The sequence below is a fragment of the Vipera ursinii genome (genome assembly GCF_947247035.1).
Source record: "Vipera ursinii genome assembly, chromosome: 1".
NCBI classification, from domain to species: Eukaryota; Metazoa; Chordata; class Lepidosauria; order Squamata; family Viperidae; genus Vipera; species Vipera ursinii.
The window spans coordinates 221003075-221023362 of record NC_139512.1 but is presented as its reverse complement, the minus strand read 5'-3'; positions in this window follow the sequence as shown (position 1 = coordinate 221023362).

Below are 20288 nucleotides of genomic sequence, written 5' to 3'. Positions count from 1 at the left end.
CCAGTTTCGCATTCATTTTGTTCTTAACTACAGGAATCTAAATAATAACAACAATAATAATAAATTAGGCTGGGCTTGGTGAATGCAAGAAGGTATTTTAGGCTGCCAAGCTGGGGATCTGCTTTGTTTCAAAAATGTGATTCCCACCAAAAGTCTCTTTTTGAGTTTGGCTGCAGACCATCAGTAATTTGGACCCTTGGCAGAAGGGTGATGATGATGATGTAATTATAGTTAGGACTTAGAAACCTGAAACCCTTTTGCAAGTTCCAGTGTCTTCCTGATCATCTCTTTTAGCTATCCTTCAACATCTGACACTAAACTTATATTGGGTTTTATGGTTAACATGACAATGATTTGTGTTTGTTGCAACTAATATTTTTCCTTATATTTCAGGCTTCTCTTTGGAACAGAATTTATTTGGAAGAGCTAGTATCCATTTGAATGAAATAAACATTACCTGCTGCCAACAAGCCTTAATTTTTCTTGAGAGTGTTACTGAAATTTTCCAAAGTCATTAAGTAGTTGTTGCTAACTATCATTGCTTTTGAACATGCACGTGGCACATTTTATTTTCAGAATGCCTTCATGATACTAATTAAGCCTCAAATGTTGCCATTATTGAGTTGGTAATGTGCCAACAATCAGAAAAACCCATAAGGAGGAACTTTTAAACACGTGCATTTTTTAAAAAAGACTATCAAACAAGAAAAGGAAGCAGATAAAAGGCTGTGTCTGAAATAAAAGCTGTATTAAGAGTGTTATCTCAAAAACATCATTTTCACACTCTCTGTGTAGAAGGAAATTAAAATTCAGTAGTTTAACTTGCAAAAGATGTGGCCCACAGTGTGATAATACTGTTCAAAGGAGCTAGACGTCTCTCAGTGAAGGTCTTAGTTGAAACTTGTTAGAAACATTTAATGTATAAAAAGGTAAAGGTTCCCCCGCACATGCGTGCTAGTCGTTTCCAACTCTAGGGGCGGGTGCTCATCTCCGTTTCAAAGCCGAACAGCCAGCGCTTGTCCGAGGACCTCTCCGTGGTCATGTGGCCGGCATGACTAGACACCAAAGGCACACGGAACGCTGTTACCTTCCCACCGTAGTGGTCCCTATTTTTCTACTTGCATTTTTTTTTACGTGCTTTAGAACTGCTAGGTTGGCAGAAGCTGGGACGAGTAACAGGCACTCACTCTGTTACGCGGCACTCGGGATTCGACTCGCCAAACTGCCAACCATCTGATAGACAAGCTCAGCGTCCTAACCCACTGAGCCACCGCGTCCCTATTCATGCTACATTTATACCGGGTTGTCAATCCGCTACAACAAGTTTTGCTATCATAAATCCTTATTTAAAACTTCTTTGCCCTCATTACTTCTATGGCATGTTGGTCAGTTACACTAGTTATGTTAAGGCACCAGGCTAGAAAGCAAGAGTTCAAGTTCTGCCTTAGCTATGAAAACCAGCTGGGTGACTTTGAACCGGTCACTCTCTCCCAGCCCAACCCACCTCACAGGGTTGTTTTTGTGTGGAAAATAGGAGGAGGAAGATGTGTTGGATATGTTTGCTGCCTTGGATTGTTTATAAAAATAATAAGGGTGGGGTAAATAAATAAAATTATTATTTTGTGTGTGTCAGATCGTATTAGGAATTGGGTGGAAGAAGCAAATGTACACACACACACACACACACACACACACACATTTGAATTTCTTTTTTGTGGGATTCAAACCTAGGCAGCTTGCATACTAGGCAGCTCTATTAACCTTCAGGCCACAGGCTCTCCTTCACTGACATTAACATTATTATATTAAGTATAAAAGGTAAAGGTAAAGGTTCCCCTGCACATGTCTGCTAGTCGTTCCCGACTCTAGGGGCCGGTGCTCATCTCCGTTTCAAAGCCGAAGAGCCAGCATTTGTCTGAGGACATCTCCGTGGTCATGTGGCCAGCATGACTAGACGCCAAAGGCGCACGGAACGCTGTTACCTTCCCACCGTAGTGGTCCCTATTTTTCTACTTGCATTTTTTACGTGCTTTCGAGCTGCTAGGTTGGCAGAAGCTGGGACGAGTAACAGGCGCTCACTCTGTTACGCGGCACTCGGGATTCGACCCGCCAAACTGCCGACCTTCTGATCGACAAGCTCAGCGTCCAAAGACCATCCCAAAGACCTTCTAGAGGGCCATGTTAATGGTCCCCTCTCCTGCTTCTCCTCCCTGACTCTTTAAGTAGGCCCACTTGGGTTTATCTGGGCAGAATCAATCTAGAAAAGGTGCTCTCTTTGATATCCAGGCTCTGATAAATATAGGGCTTTAAAGATAACAACCAGCACTTGGAACTGTAGTTGGACACACACTGGCAACCCAAGCAACTCTAGCAACAGTGATATCCTTTAGTAATGGATTATTTTGTCAATGCTGATCAATGCTGGACCAGTGACTCTGAGCTTTCCCAAACCCAGGTGGAGTAGGGGTGTGATGGTGTAGCTGTGATCACCGAAAGCTATGATCCTTCCTTCAGATTCACAGGTAATATTGTAAGATGCCACTCTGTCATGTGAATGGATCCAGCAGCTCCCAACCTGGAGCGAATGAGAGAAATTATACCCACAAAATGTAAACAATTACAGTTTAGTATATTTGCTTCTTCCACCCAATTCCTAATACGTTGAAATGCAACACTTTCCCCTCTGCTATGCTGTATTGCAGCCTGGGGCAAGCCAAGGAACCAAACTGTACTGCACATTCCCCTTATACATAGCAGTGATTTCTGGGGCGCATAAGGGTGGCTTCGGCACAATCTCCTGGTGGGGCACCGCTGTATAAGGAAGTTAAACACTGCCAGTAACAAAACTGCCTTGGGGAACTGACAGGATTTGTATAATTTGTTCTGACATTTTTATAAGGTCCTATAAAATGCATAACAGGCATGTACTGGTTTGATGCAGAGATGTGTTTAGGGGAGGGAATGGTTTAATATAAAGCAATCAGAAACAAATGCCATTGCATGTTTTCTTAAAGAAAAGCATAACTGCAAAATTAATTGCTTGGAAAAAAAGGGGGGGTGTCTTTGGGGCACTTGGTAAAAGTGAAAGCTCAACACAATCCATTTCCAAATGTTTGGGGCCTTCTCAAGCAGAATCCTAATGATTCCAAGATGTCAGAAGAGGAACAGCTGCATCAGCACATTTTCTAGGCATCTCTGTGTCCTGAATAACACTGTATCACCAACCTATGAATTGATCCAAATATTGGCTGCAGAGAAGAAATGCTTGGGAAAGGGCTCAACGGCCAATATAAGATCAGAAGTCTTGAGACAATAACTGGAATTGCCCACACATTTGGTAAAGCACACAAAATGATGACACTCAGTTGTAGATATTCAAAGGTACAGTAGAAGGAGGAAAAGAAAGTTTTCAAAGCCAGAATGTTATCACCAAATGTTTTTATTTTACTTATTTATTCAGTTTGGAAAGCTGTTTGAATGCATAGTTATTATGCAGTTATTGCAGTGATGAAAAAAATAACTTTGTGACCAGGACTCACACTTACGATCCTTGCAGATTTGTAAAACAAAAATTTAAATAAGATTATAGGCACCATTATAGTTTCACTTAGAAGCCGCTTTGCTTAACAACCATGTTGAGGGTTGTGGTCGCTAAATGAGGACCAGTGTCATTTCAGTCTCTAACCCAAACACACCATTTCCTGGAACTGTGAGGCAGAAAAGACAGTTGCACAAACCCTAGGAAAAGGTGCAATGTCTCTGAGACATTGTAGAGCTATCGTTGTGTCCCCCAAAACCACAATAGCCACCAAAGCAGCTTTTTGTCTTTGAATCTGAAGTGCTGCAGCCCCACAAATGACTAAATTGGCTATTGTAGCAATTTCCCATGCCTTTTTCCCCCCCTGATGGAGCAGAAATCCTGTGTATTTTAGGATCATTCTTATGTTTTGTTTCTTTTCTGCAATGCTGTGTATATTGGTGTGTATGTGGAAAAATCATCAGGGAGTTTTACCAACCTACTGATATCCTCTTTTGTAACACTTCCAGTGTGCTAGACATTTTTGGAGAACCTCTCAAGCAATTTTCTATTTCTCTGCTCCCAGAGCCACTTGGAGATATTTCTAAAATATTCTTCTTAGGAATGTTCCATTTTTTTTAATCCCATTTATATCCCGCCCTTCTCCGAAGACTCAGGGCGGCTTACAATCTAAGAAGCACAAGTCAATGTGCTTAGCAATAGCCTTCATTCTATGTATATGCCTGCTTATTAGGGCTTTCGCCCCCCCCCCAGCGGCATTATTATTATAATAAGTCAGCTTATTGCCCCCAACAATCTGGGTCCTCATTTTACCTACCTTGGAAGGATGGAAGGCTGAGTCAACCTTGAGCCTGGAGGGACTCGAACCTGCACTAATTGCAGGCAGCTGGTGTTACTTAAGGAGGCATTAGCCCACTGCTCCACCAAGGCTCTATATTCTGATAGAGAAACCCAGCGACCTATCCTGTTGCCTATGAATAATAACATTCTTGCAGTAAACTTACTGTTGGAAATGCTTAGTGTACAATGAGGAATGGATGAAAGAATCCTATTCTGAAAATATTTGATGTAATGTATTAATCAGAAGCAGTTTTAATATTTATAAATAAATCAATGTAATAACCAGCTGGGTACAATGGGAAAAATATTATTTTAACTTATTGTTTTTAGCATTTATGTTTATGTTTTTCTTTTATAAGTTCATGTGCATTTATTTAAGGTTTAGAGTTACAATTATTTCTAAGGATGATACAGTGATTTTAGTTTTATACATATCCTATTATTTAATCAATGAAACAATGAACCCTACATTTTATGGCAATTATAAATTCTCTGTTCACATACTGAGATTTTATTTTTCAGCCACTATTTCTTTTCTTATTTCCTGCTTATTTAGACAGTCATTTATTTATTTCTTCAAATGATTTAAGATAAATAAATAAATGGGGAGGGGGGGAGAAATCGGCATTATAAAAAGAAAATTTTGAAAGGTGCATACAATATGATATGCACAACTAAGTGCACACTTCCATGCCATGATGTGTATCTGTAACACCATATCTGGTGTGAAGGGTCCTTGGTGCTCTCTGAGCTTGGTTGTTTTCTTGCAGACATTTCATTACCCATACTAGGTAACATCATCAGTGCTAGTAAGGGGTCCTTCCTTCTCATTAGGTGGCCAAAGTATTTGAGTTTCAACTTCAGGATCTGGCCTTCTAAAGAACAGTCAGGGTTGATCTCCTCTAGGACTGACCGGTTTGATCGCCTTGCAGTCCAAGGGACTCACAGGAGTCTTCTCCAGCACTATAGTTCAAAGGCCTCAATTCTTTGGCGCTCAGCCTTTCTTATGGTCCAACTTTCACAGCCATACATTGCAACTGGGAAGACCATAGTCTCTTGACTATACACACTTTTGTTGACAGGGTGATGTCTCTGCTTTTTAGTGTGCTGTCTAGATTTGCCATTGCTTTCCTCCCCAGGAGCAAGCGTCTTTTAATTTCTTGGCTACAGTCCCATCTGCAGTTATCTTGGAGCCCAGGAAAATAAAATCTGTCACTACCTCCATTTCTTCCCCATCTATTTGCCAGGAATTGAGAGGGCCAGATGCCATGGTTTTCTTAATGTTTAGTTTCAACCCAACCTTTGCATTCTCCTTCTTCACCTGCAACAAGAGGCTTTTTACTTCTTCACTTTCTGCCATTAGAGTGGTATCATCTGTATATCTTAGGTTGTTAATATTTCTCCCGTCAATCTTAATTCCAACTTTTGATTCATCTAGCCCTGCCTTTCTCATGATGTTCTCTGCATATAAGTTAAATAGGCAGGGTGACAGTATACAGCCTTGCCGGACTCCTTTCCCAATTTTGAACCAATCAGTAGTTCCGTGTCCAGTTCTCACTGTTGCTTGTTGACCCGCATATAGGTTTCTCAAGAGACAAATAAGATGGTCTGGTACTCCCATCTCTTTAAGAACTTGCCACAGTTTGTTGTGATCCACACAATCAAAGGCTTTAGCATAGTCAATGAAGCAGAAGTAGATTTTTTTTGGAACTCCCTAGCTTTCTCCATGATCCAGCGTATGTTGGCAATTTGATCTCTAGTTCCTCTGCCTCTTCAAAATCCTGCCTGTACTTCTGGTACTTCTCGATCCACATACTGCTGGAGTCTAGCTTGTAGGATTTTAAGCATAACTTTACTAGCATGAGAAATGAGTGCAATGGTGCGATAGTTTGAACATTCTTTGGCACTGCCTTTCTTTGGAATTGGAATATAAACTGATCTTTTCCAATCCTGTGGGCACTGTTGAGTTTTCCAAATTTGCTGGCAAATTGAGTGTAGCACTTTTACTGCATCGTTTTTTAAGATTTTGAATAGCTCAGCTGGAATACTGTCACCTCCACTAGCTTTGTTGTTGCTCATCTTTTCTAAGGCCCACTTCACTTCACATTCGAGGATGTCTGACTCGAGGTCAGTGACCACCTCATTGTGGTTATCAGGGACGTTAAGCTCATTCTTGCATAGATCTTCTGTGTAATTTTGCCACCTCTTCGTAATCTCTTCTGCCTCTGTTAGGTCCCTGCCATTTTGGTCCTTTATCATGCCCATTTTTTGCATGAAACGTTCCCTTCATCTCTCCAATTTTCTTGAAAAGATCTCTGGTCCTCCCTATTCTATTGTTTTCTTCTATTTCTTTGCACTGTTCATTTAAGAAGGCATTCTTATCTCTTCTAGCTATTCTCTGGAATTCTGCATTCAATTGGGTGTATCTTTCTTTTTCTCCATTGCCTTTCACTTCCCTCCTGTCCTCAGCTATTTGCAAAGCTTCCTCAGACAGCCATTTTGCTTTCTTGCATTTCTTTTTCTTGGGGATGCTTTTAGTTGCTACCTCTTCTACAATGTTGCGAACCTTTGTCCATAGTTCTTCAGGCACTCTGTCTATCAGATCTAGTTCCTTAAATCTATTTGTCACCTCTACTGTATATTCAACAGGGATATGATTTAATTCATACCTGAGTGGCCTAGTGCTTTTTCCTACTTTCTTCAGTTTAAGCCTAAACTTTGCAATGAGAAGCTCATGGTCTGAGCCACAGTCAGCTCCTGGTCTTGTTTTTACTGACTGTATAGAGCTTCTCCATCTTTGGCTGCAGAGCACATAGTCAATCTGATTTCTGTGTTCACTGTCTGGTGATGTCCATGTGTAGAGCCGTCTCTTGGGTTGTTGGAAAAGAGTGTTTGCTATGACCATCGTATTCTCTTGACAAAATTCTATCAGCCTGTGCCCTGCTTCATTTTGTACTCCAAGGCCAAACTTGCCTGTTATTCCGGTTATCTTTTGGCTTCCTCCTTTAGCATTTCAATCGCCCATGATGACAAGGACATCATATTTTGGTGTTAGTTCTATAAGGTGCTGTAGGGCTTCATAGAACCGGTCAATTTCATCCTCTTCAGCACTGGTGGTTGGGGCATAGACTTGGACTACTGTGATATTGAATGTTTTGCCTTGGATTCGCACTGAGATCATTCTGTCATTTTGGGGATTGTATCCCAGTATTGCTTTCCCTACTCTTTTATTGACTATGAAGGCTACTCCAATTCTTCTGAGGGATTCTTGCCCACAGTAGTATACCTGATGGTCATCTGAATTAAATTCACCCATTCCTGTCCATTTTAATTCGCTGATTCCTAAGATGTTGATGTTCAGTCTTGTCATCTCTTACTTGACCACGTCTAGCTTGCCTTGATTCATGGATCTTACATTCCAGGTTCCTAGGGAGAAAAAATCTTTACAGCATCGGACTTTCCTTTCACCACCAGATACATCCACAACTGAGCGTCCTTTCGACTTTGGCCCAGTCGCTTCATTCTTTCTGGTGCTACTATTACTAGCCTTCTGCTCTTCCCCAGTAGCATATTGGACGCCTTCCGACCTGAGGGGCTCATCTTCCAGCGTCATATCATTTTGCCTTTTGGTACTGTCCATAGGGTTTTCATGGCAAAGATACTGGAGTGGTTTGCCACTTCCTTCTCCAGTGGATCACGTTTTGTCAGAACTCTCTGCTATGACCTGTCCGTCTTGGGTGGCCCTGCATGGCATAGCTCATAGCTTCATTGAATTATGCAAGCCCCTTCGCCACGACAAGGCAGTAATCCATGAAGGGGAAAGGCCAATAATTCCCACTTTCAAAAAAAAGAAAGAAGCAATACCAATTATTTTTCCTGTTGAATATTTTTCCTTCCTTTTTGACTCACAGGAGGAAAAAGATGTCTTATGGAAGTTTTTTAGCATATGTAAAATGAGTAACATTATTTATTAAATTCACAATCAAAGCCTTTTAAACTGGAGGGGTTTAGCCTTAATTGTTCTTAAATGTCCTGACTCCTTTCCTTGTGCAATACATCATGGCATCAGAAAAGCCCCCTGCCTTAGTGTGAGCTGAACAAGGACATTGACAAATAATTTGGCTCAAGTTGTCCTCTTGGAATCTGGGCACTTGAATAGATTCCTTCATTATCCTCAGTACAGGCTTCCCAGGCAGAGATCTCTTTCTCTCTCTCTCTCTTCTGCTTAAATTGAATTGTACTTCTCAAGAGTTGTACATCATTGAACTTTGCTGCCCTGGAGACACTTACGGTTTATCCGGAGATGAGATGCACACTCAGGCAAACACACACACACACACACACACACACACACACACACGCAAAGAGTGTCTGCTGTAGACCATCCTATTAGAAGGTGGTTTGTAATGTTTTCAATTTTGCTGTTTCTACATAGTGCAGCTCTACAGGTTTTATTTGGGGATGTGTTTTGATTAGATTAGACCAGCTTTTTAGTCGAAGGGTAGTAGGACTTTAGAATGAACTTATACTGCTATTTAAAAAAAAAACAATTCAAGTTTCATCATTGCTGCAAAGGATGTGAATAGTCTGCTGTAAAGATGCAATGAGAGAGAGGAATGCTTAAATGATTGAACAGGCATATTATGCACTCAGAATATTCTCTTAAGATGTGACATCCATCCATCATCTTCAACTTAATCCAACTCAACAAAAATTCCATCTCACAAGTCTTGCAAGTGGACCTCTGCAGTACTTGCTTGCAAGCCACCTAACTTGCAAATGCTGCTAACCATTAAATCTGGACCATGTTGCACTAATATAGGGACATGAACCCAATTCTGTGGCAGATCTAAATGCCAGCTCTTCTATTCTTCTATTCAGAGGTTTTTGAAGTCAAAAAGTGTCAAGACAATGGATGTGCCTGCCTGATCAAACCACTGTCTTTTTAAAGTGCATTACAAAACTTTAATTGTTCAATTGAGTGTGCCATCTTGACTTTTTTGACCATCATATCCTTCTGCCTTTCCCATGCATCTCATCAGGGGCATCTGTGAAAGGGAGCCAAATGCCAAGATGGTGGATTGACCATGCAAATGAAGCCCAACTCTTTATCGATGAGTTAAGCTTGTAAAAAGGAATGGCTTTCATTCCTATGGCTGTACCTGCCATCTTGGCCTTTTGCTCACCCCTTCAGAGGTCCCTGTGTCTTACTAAGTCAATTGTGTTTCTCTAAGGTTAAAGCAAGAAGAATAGGATTGTTAAGTCCTTTATGGGCCATAAGAGACTTTGCTATTTAAGGGAGAGTCAATATGTCTAAATGTATGTCTAGACATGAAAACACAAATATCATTTTTATGCATGCTATGTCCCATTTCTTGATGCTACCTTTGTTTTTTCCCCCCTCAGTGATGAATAAGCAGCATGTATTTACCTTCCTATACTCTGGCTGATTTACAATAATCAGATTAAAAATTCAATAAACCAAAGAATCTAATACTATAAAAACAATTTCTATAAAAACAGCAGCCCAGTTACCATAAAAATTTCATATCAACAGTACACAAATCAAACAGTACTGAAAAGTCAGACTCCAAGTGCCCACTGAAGCATGACAGTCTTCACAGCTTTGTGGAAAATCAAGAAAGAGTGTGTCAAAACACTCCAGAGGGAAAGTATTCACAAACAGCAATGAGGAGCTACCCTTTGGGCCAATGTCCCCTTACATCCCTTGCCTGCAGATTCTACCTGAGGGACATAATCCCTAAGGTTTTCTGGATTCATAAATAAATTCATAAAAGGTTTTGAGACCTAGGCAGCACACGGAGTTGGACTTTTCGTCATTATAGATGTAAGCAGAGAATGTTATTATATTACAATAATCATCTTTGCCCACTAACATACTGATTGATGATGATGATGACAACGATGATGTGCCATCAAATTGTTGTTGCCCCTTAGGAACCCAACCACACTGATAGATTTTCTCCATGACAATCTGTCCCTAACCTGGTCCAACTCTATGGCAACCTACAGTATATTGGAGCAACCATGAGTTTGACTGCTCTTTCCCCATTATGACTGCTTGAATGTCCACTGATTGTATTGAATTTAGGAGCTGCCAAAAATGTCCACCAAAATTTTATGGTTGATAGTATCAAAATATCTAAGCATATCAGGAGGATCCACCTGCTAGGTCCTCTGTCAGAGATAGTCTACTAAAGCGACCACTGCTACCAGATCCTCCCATTCCTGGATTTGAATCCTCACTGGAAAGGATCTAGATAAAATGCTTCACCCAGGATCCTCTATCTGATCCTCATCACCAGCAGAGAACAATTGTTTTAACCTTTGTTCTCTGACTTTCGTATCCTGTCTGCTGGGCAACCTGAAACCTGGCTAGGCAATATTCTGTCAAAGCTACAAGCTCATCTTCATCTTTTGAGGTTTCAGTGATCCATGCCAGCTCTGGCTGTTCATCCTCCACCACTACATTGTGACTGGATGTGATCTTATTTTGCAGAGACTTGATATTTATTACATAGCTTGAAGCCAAGTCAACCAACAATCTGGCTTCATCATAGGAACTGAAGTTCTCACCAAATGGTCATGTGAATCGACATCACATGCACTGAATATGTGGATGGGAAAAGAAGGAGAGCTAGCAATGTATTTCCTTCCCTTTTGTGCACAAACTTTGGTTAGCACTGATTGAATGCCGTCTTTGCACTCTCCATTTGGTGAGCTGGAAGGAGCGTTCATTGGCTCAAAGTGTTATCTGCATATTTTCAATGTTCCAAAGCCAGTAGAAATTAAACAATTGTGAATGTGGGGTAACTTTAAAGGGAAGTGGATGGGATGTGAGAATGGCCTACATTTCCCAATTACTATACTTTCCTAAATATGTTTTGCCTTAAAAAAAAAAACCTCAAGAGAACATCTTGAAGTACCACTTAAGATAGGCAATTAAACTCCCATCTGTTACATGACAGTGCCTTCAAGACTGAAATTTACAAGAGAGATTTAGTAAAAACTGCAGTGTGGCATTGGCAGAGCAGAGCAAAGTGGAGAGAGATCTTTGGACTGAATGCTGAACTAGTAAATTATAGTTACAGCATTTGCTCACAGTTTGAAATCATAAAATCCAAATGATTATGCACTAAAATGATTATATATCCTGTAAAGTTCAGTGTATATAATAAAATAGGATTCACAGTGGTAATGTTCAGATTTCAGTCTTTGGCTACTATCAGATAATAAAATTCATCATGAAATGTAAATTGGAATGTAATGTACTGGAACTTTAGTCCTGGCAAATCTCTGCCTTGTAATATCTGCAATTTTGAAAGAGAGGCCAGAAATGAAGGACAAGATGCTTTTCGGAGTCAAACAACTTTTGCAGCCCCCCTCCCCGCCCCCCCGGTTCACAAATCCTGCTTGAACATGGACAATAATATATAGTTAGGGAAAGGTAAAGTTGATTCTGATCATTTTCATTAAAACTGTTGCTTTGGGTGTGGGTCAAAAAATGCAAGGTGGTAGAAGCATCACTATGATTCAAGGCCATCTAATTTGGACATGACTGTGATGGACACATATATAAAATGGCTGAGACTTGCAAGTGACCATCAGTATGCCTGTTTCTCTCTCTCTCTCTCTCTCTCTCTCTCTCTCTCTCTCTCTCTCTCTCTCACACACACACACACACACACACACACACACACACACAGAGAGAGAGAGAGAGAGAGAGAGAGAGAGAGAGAGAGAGAGAGAGAGATTGTCTGTTTCCATTTCTCATGCTTATATCATTGGCGTGAGCTCAAGCTGTAACTTGCTGCTGATCATTTCAAGGAATTTCTACCTACTTTTCAAATTTCTCTGGAAACCACTGTTTTCCAACAGTCTTTTATTTTGGTCTGTGGGCTATTAATTATATTGTAGGTTTTAAAAAAAAACACACAGAGAGACTTCCGGTGGCTGCGCGGCGCCGGAGACAGCCTTCCCGGGCTGCCCGCGGCTCAGCTGTGTGATTTTCGCCCGAAACAGCGCCGATCAGCTGTTCGGGTGAAATTGAAGCCCCCTCCTCGGGAGAAGAGGAGGGGGTGAGGCCCCAGGTAGGGGTTGAGTTCTCCGGAGCCGCCTGAGCTTGTAGCTTGGGCGGCTGAAGGATTGAACTCCCCCGTAGCCTGGGTTGCTCCCAGCTGGCCAGCGTCTCTGCTCCGGACTTCTTGGAGCAGAGCCAGGCGTCTGCAACCACCCCTGCCTGAAGGAAGGACTATGGAATAAAAAGAGCAGGCAGAACGGTACAAGAGGAGATGGTGAAGAGGATTATTTTATTTTACTCTCGAGCTTGATGGACTTTTTAAATTTAAAGTGAAAGTGCGTCACAATTGAAAGTAAAAGATGGCGGCTAAACCTCCCTCTAAAATTCTTCGGAGTGCTGGAACTTCTCCGGTGCAACAATCATCATTGCAGGCATTGCATCCTCCTGATGTATTGACATTGAAGGACTTACAAGTTGCTCTTGAAAAACATGCTCAGGTAATTTTGGAATCAATGAATGATAAATTTGCACAGATGGAGGAGAAATTGGAGAAGTTAGAGAAGAGAATGGAGGAGAGGATGGAACAGAAGCTCAGTGTGATGAAGGTAGACATTTTGTCTTCAGTGTATAAAGTGGCTGAATGTGTGGAAGATTTGGAGGAAAAAGTGGAAGATTTGACTCAAAAGAATGCCATATTAGAAGCAAAAGTATTGGAGAATGAAGATTTAAGAGCCAAAATGGATAGAGAATTGAGTCTTGCTCAATATTTCCAGATGCAGTTTGCTATTAGAATCAGAGGTTTAAAGGAGAATATTAAGGAAGATCTAAAGCAGCTGGTTTCTGAGGCTCTTGAAGTGGTATTGAATCAGCCAGCATCTGAAATAAAAGGAGGCATGGATAAAGTGTTTCGTGTGAATTCATGGATTGCTAAACAGAGAAAGTTGCCTAGAGATGTGGTGGTTTATTTTGCAAAAAGGGAAATTAGAGATGAAGTTATACAAGCTGCCTATGATACTAAAGTTGTGATTGCTGATCAAGAAGTTCTGGTTTTAAAAGAAATTCCTCCAAAGATTTTAAAGAGAAGGAAGGATTTTACATTTCTTGTGCAAGAGCTCAAGCAACGAGATATAAGGTTCAGATGGGAGATCCCAGCTGGGCTGACGGTGATGTATGAAGGTAAAAGGTACCGTCTGGTTACTGTGATGCAAGCGCGTGATTTTTACAATAATGTTTTAAAAGCAACCCCATTAACACTGTTGGAAGCTGCAAACGGATCTGGAGAAGGAGAACATCAAGAGGCTGATGACGGGCAGACAGAGGAGAATGGTGTTGGAGGAGATCAAGTTATAACTCTTTTGGATGATCCTAGAGAACAGAGGGTGACGCGTGCTGCTTTAAAACGATCAAAAAAGATTAAAGAATAAGATCAGCAGAAGTCTATGGAACTTACGTACTTACAGCCAAGTAGTGGGAGGTTGGAAAAGATTTGGCTGAGGAATGTAAAAGGAATGTAAAATTTATATAAGCTTGAAACTTAAGAGAGAATTCTTATAAAATGTTTTATAGATGGTAATTAGATTTTAAAAAGCTAAGTATGTATTTGAATTATTAGCCTAAATGTTGGAGGTGTGGTGATGAAGATGTAATACATTTTTATATATGGTGGACTTGTAAAAATGGTTAAGGCTTTTTGGATAAAAGTTTGGTGGAACATACAGAAGATTTTTAAACGGAGGTTAAAGTTTTGTCCGGAACTTTTTTCTTTTTTTGTTTTGTTGGGAATAATTACAGATGTTACAGTTTTGGACACAAAGTTGATGTTGAATTTAATTACGGCAATAAGACTTTTGATAGTTTCGGTTTATTTGAAAGATTACTTGCAAGAATGCTATATTATGGAAAGGAGAAAATGGATTGAGTTCATCTAGAATAAGTATAGGGTTAGAAGTTTCATGTAGTATTTGAATAAGTCTTTTTTCTTTTTTTCTTTTTTTCTTTTAGTTTCTTTTTATACATATTTAATATTACTAAGGTTTGTTTTATCCTATATAAGTTAGAGAGTGATAGATTTTAGAGTTTATGGTTGGTAGTATATGGTTGTTTATGATTGTTTTTTTATATATATATACCTTGTGTTTAGCTCTGGGAAGTCGGGGGGGGGGGAGGGGGGGGGAGGAAGGGGGGGAGGGTGAAGGGAGGGGGAGGGGGGATTTTTTGGGGAAAAATTGTATGTTAAAACTTTTTTAATAAAAAAAACACACACAGACAACAAGAATTACTCTGTAAATGTAAATATTAAAAGCATGATGTATTTTTATTTACCATGTCCCTGATAAACCTACTGTTAACAATTTGGCAAAGAGCTTTGCAATTTAAGAGAAAACAGAGAATGGGAGAGTAATTGTCATTTTGTTCTTGTGCAACAAGGTTCTACATTTCCCTAGTGTTGTGTATGGTGACTGCAGGTAATGACACAATCCATATTGCTTCCAAGTCTGTATATCAGTCCTAATTAATATTGACTCAGCCTGACCGGAGTCATCTTTTTCTTGGAGAATTTGTTCACTTTAACTTGTCTGGCTTCCTAAAAGTAAGATCAAAGTCAGCAAAGGAAAGGGCAGTGGACAGGTGACATGCTTTGCACACAAACAGTTGCAGGTTCAACTCTGGCATCTACAGGTTGGCTGAATTTCCTATTGTGTAGTGGGTCTTGACCTCATGGCGAGACAAAGACGATGGACTCAGCAAGGCAGCTCTTTATTGGTTGTAGTGCCGGATTGAACAATAGGGGTTACCTGTACCCCTTATATACCTGGCCAGGTGCACTGGCAGCCAATCCTTTACTTGGGTTTTCCTGCCGGCTGCGTCCCAGCCAATCCTGTCACAGCACAGCACCCCCTGATGGTTACAATGAGCCACTGCTTATATTTTATTTATCCCCATACATAACATTTCCGAAGAATGGCCAATAACCAGCCCAGGGCTAAATGGTCTGATTCAGCATAAGGCAGTTTCCTCTATGATTTCTTCAAGCAATAGTCTTGGAAGAGTTAAGAATCGTAATTCCCACATTTCCTAGATAGACTTTTGCCATTTTTTGTGATTTACATTTTTCCTTTTTTTATTTTTATATTAAAATATGCAGTTAGATGTCTTCTCCACTGCTCTAAAAAAAAAGCTTTATACTTCCAAAAGATGCATTATTGGATTGTCAAGGTCTAGGACAGTGACGGTGAACTTTTGGTCTTGTTATATCAAAATTTCAGAAAATGCCTAATTTGATTCTGCTGGTATGTCACACATACCCTGCTCCCGGACAAAAGAGAAACAATTCTTTACATGCTGATTTATTTTTAAAAATGCAGCCCAATCATATGTGGTATTATGTGTTACATAAAGAACACATCCAAAATATTCATTCTTGTTTGAAATGGTATAATAAACATTCTGCCCCAGTCTCTCTCAGAAAAAAAAAAGGTAATCTGAGACATCTCTGGATTGCACAAAGTTTTCGCTCTGGAAACTCTGGAGTTTGTGTGGCCTTGTAGTCTCCCGAAAGAACAGGAAAAGATGTTCTTGTGTGATTTTTGAAAGCTCCAGAGGCCGTGCAAGAGCAGGGTCAGGTTTGGAAGCCAATTGTGTCACCAAAAATGACATCACATGTTACCTGTGAGCTGCATGTCATAGGTTCACTATCACTAGTCTAGGAGCATGCTTGACCCTGCACCAGAACCAATGCAAAAACTTGGGAAAAGCCCATAAATATTCAACTCAATAGAAAGAAAATTTGCAGCAGCATCTTTAAAAGATGAACTATAGCTGCCATGTATCAAACTGTTCTATTTAGTAAAATATTTTGACTGGAGCTCTTTACCATCACTTACTCTCCGATCTTTTAAATTAGGAGTTGGCAGGGATTCAGCATGGCCACTAATCCTGACAGCAAGTACTGATTTTAGAAGCAAAGACTGCTTGAGCGGCAGGTCATATTTTGCTTGTTGAATTCCAGTTGGGTTTTGGTTGGCATCAGGCCCAGGTTTGCTGGAATGTATAAGCTTTTAATCTGGTCTAGCATAGCTCTCTTTTAGTTCTCCACCACGCCAATCTTTTTTTTTTAAAGAAAAAACTATGTAAAACCTCAGGTTGAGAAATAACACCAGGAGCACTTCACCATTTCAGAATGAGTCCTGAAGGAACAATCAAGAATCTTGTGGTTCTTGAAAGACTAACAAATATCCACTCTCAAACGAAGGACTTCCCAGCAATATCTGCAGGATGAGGGAGGAGAAGGGTAAGAAGAAATCAAGGAGGCAGTTGTTGCACAAAGTCCTCCCCTTTTTGTGCTTGTGTTAATATTTCATGCAGGCACAAAAGGGCAGGGTGGAGACCACCATCTTGACTTTTTTGACCCTCCTTTCCCTGCAGACATTTCTGTAATTATCTGCCTCATTTGATGAGTACTCTCAGTCATGGTGCATACGGAAAGTGTAGAAATAACAGTGGAACCAGAAGTGTTTTCTTTTAGCCTTCTAAATTAAATGGCATTTCAATCCTCAGCAGACTTCTTGGATTGCGTCATGGGACTTCCCCCCCCAAAAAAAAATGACTCAGTACAATATTATGAATTTTATCAGAACTGGCACTGCACAAAGTCAGATAGAGCAAGCGGGCAAGAGAAACAACCACCACAAGAATTTGTGCTGGATCAATTCCAGCATATTCTTACAACTTGATCTTTTACCTCCCTTTTTTCCTCTCAGATATTATGTCGGAGGCAGATGCTGGATAAAATCCCTCATCTGAGGGATATAGATTTTATTTACAGTGAGCTAGACAATGATTAAATTAAGCGAAAAGAACCTGCAATCTTCCAAATGTTATAAAATACAGCCTCCTTACATTCTGCACCATCGGCCTTGCTGCTTGCAGTAGTTGGATGATGCAGATCAGCCATACCCCTTGTAGAAAGCTGTGTGATCCTCACTCCTGCTTAAAACTCATGACCCACAGGGTCTGCACGCATTCATCCTTCAATAATTTCTCTGTCTGTCCATTCATTTTTAATTACCAACCTGCAAGGGGGGGGCATTTGAATCAGGGTACGATGGGGAAAGGAGCACCAACAGTTTCCTCTTGCTGCCTTCGCAAGGAACATGGCTTCCTCCCCAAGCAGTTTGAAAGGGAGATACCATTGCAGGGGTTAACTGTTTTAGTTTCTTCTTGAAATGACATAAGGAAAAGTACTCACTTTTTAATCTTGCATTAAAGTCCTGCAGTTGGTGTTTTTAAGGAAAAAATTAAGAATGCAGAGATGATGGTTTTGTTGTGATTCAGGGTCAGCCTGTGGGTTCGGCAGTTGGGTCGGACGATTCAGAGGAGGAGGAGGAGGGGGGTGTTGGAGAGGTTGCTGAGGGGGTTGGAGAGCTTGATGAGAGCCCTCAGCCAGGCCCCCCCTACCTGGTCACGACGCAGACCCAGCTGTGTGAGCCTGACAGCGTGGATGAAGATGACCCACAGCTGGCCCTGTTCAAGGACGCCCGACGCAGGATGCAGTCAATCAGGAGTAAACAGAGGAAGGCAATGGGGCACCTCGGAAGGAGGCAGAGAGAAGCCACGCCCTGAACTGTTTAAAAGGGGAATGCGTGGGAGGGCTGTGTTAAGGAATTTTATTTGTGCAGAGGTCTCCTTGTGCTACCAAAGAGTTGCACAGACAAGGAATGGTACTGAGAGTAGAAAAAGTCACACAAGAATACACTGAGTTATAAAAACAAAAAGTAGTTTACTTTTGAGGTGGTGTAAGAACAAAAATGCACAGTCAAAAAATAAACAGTCCAAGGTCATAAACAATAGCAACAGTCCAAAGAGTAATCCAAATACAAAGTCTTCTTACCAGTCCAGAGGTCAATACACAGTTTAGGTTACAACAGTAGTAAACTAACAGCAGAGCAAAAACAGTAACAGTAGAGATCAGTGAATTCAGAGAGAGAGGAAGCTACGTTCTTAGCTTCCTCTTATGGCCATGAGAACACTTACACACCCATTGGCCAATTAGCATCTTAAAGACATAGCATTATGGTTAATATATTTTCAACCCAACATTGTAGGCTAACACCATATGCCTAACATTCTCCCCTTTGGGTAGAATAATATATAACTCTTACAATCTTATGCACATTCTTTCACAATTAGCATTGTGTTTCACAGCACTTTGTACCTTCGTAAAATGGTCAGCAATATTTACATCAGATGGGCAATACTCTAGCTGTATTAATTTATCTTTGACACATTGTCTGACATTTAAATAACGAAGATCAGTATGTTTAGATCTTGTTCTTACTGCAGCATTATTAGCCATCTTTATCGCAGCTTGATTGTCCTCATACACAATGAATGGATCATTTACATCTAAACCCATATCTAACAATAATTGTTTGTACACTAGCAGTTCTGTACATAACACTGATAAACATGAAAATTCAGCCTCCATTGTAGACAAGCTTATGTGTTTTTGTCTAATAGATTTCCATCCAATCAAAGAATCACCCAACATTATAGCCAACCCTGAGGTAGATTTACGACTGCTTGTATCAGAGGCAAAACTCGCATCTGCATATGCTGTGAGGATTAACTCACAATTTGGCTCTAAATATAACGAGTAGTGAATAGTTTGCTTCAGATACCTTAATACTCGTTTAGCTGATTGCCAGTGTCTAACAGTTGGATTATTGTTGTACCTAGCTAATTGATTTACACAGTAAGAAATATCAGGCCTAGTCCAGTTACTCAGATACATAAGACTTCCTATCAAAGATTGGTACATAGTCTTATCAAATACAGGACTCTCAACATTAGTGTCCTTAAAATCCATAGCCATCGGAGTTTTTGCTGGTTTACACATTTCCATGTTATATCTCTTTAATAACTGAGAAATTTTACTGGCTTGTGAAATCTTAAAACCCCTATTTGTTTTCACAATATCTAACCCCAAATAGTGGCTTATTTCCCCAAGATTTCTAATTGTGAATTTATTTTCCAATCTTGAAATGATGGTTTGTGCTTCTAACTCAGTTTTTGTTATTATTGCAATATCATCTGTGAATAATAAGAGAAAAGATAATGCTCCGTTGTGTTCTCTTCTAAACAAACAAGGATCAGCATTACTGGCTACAAAACCTAATGCACTTAACTCATTAACTATACATTTGTTCCACTCATAGCCTGATTGTTTCAATCCATAGAGGCTTTTCTTTAATTCCCAACAATCATGTTCTCTATCACTGGTCAATCCTGGTGGTATTCTTAAATAAATAGTATGTTGCAATGGAGCATGTAAATATGCAGTTTCAACATCTACATGATTAACCATATATTGGTTTTTAGCCGCCCATACTAAAGCTGCTCTTAAAGTAGTTGCCCTTAGACTGGGTGCAAACACCTCGTCATAATCCTCAGTAGTTTGGGCAAAACCTTGTGCAACCAAACGTGCCTTATGGGTTATAGTTCCATCTACACCCTTCTTTATCTTATATATCCATTTACAACCTATAGCTTGCTCACCAGGTGGCAGTTTTGCTTTCACATAAACTTTAAGATCCTGCAAAGACTTCAACTCCCTGTTCATTGCAGCTTTCCATGATGCCTGTTCCTTTTCAGGATACATCCTGATCTCATCATAGTTAGATGGCTCTACACTAACTTGACATATACTAGCTTCATAGCGATCAGGTGGATGTCTGATACGCGTTGAACGCCAAGGAATTACAGGGCTTTGAATTCCTGACTCCTTTCCTTCCTCTGTTTCATCTTTTATATTTACAGGAGATGTATTATCATTACTAGTTACATTATCAGAGGAGTCCTCAAACACTA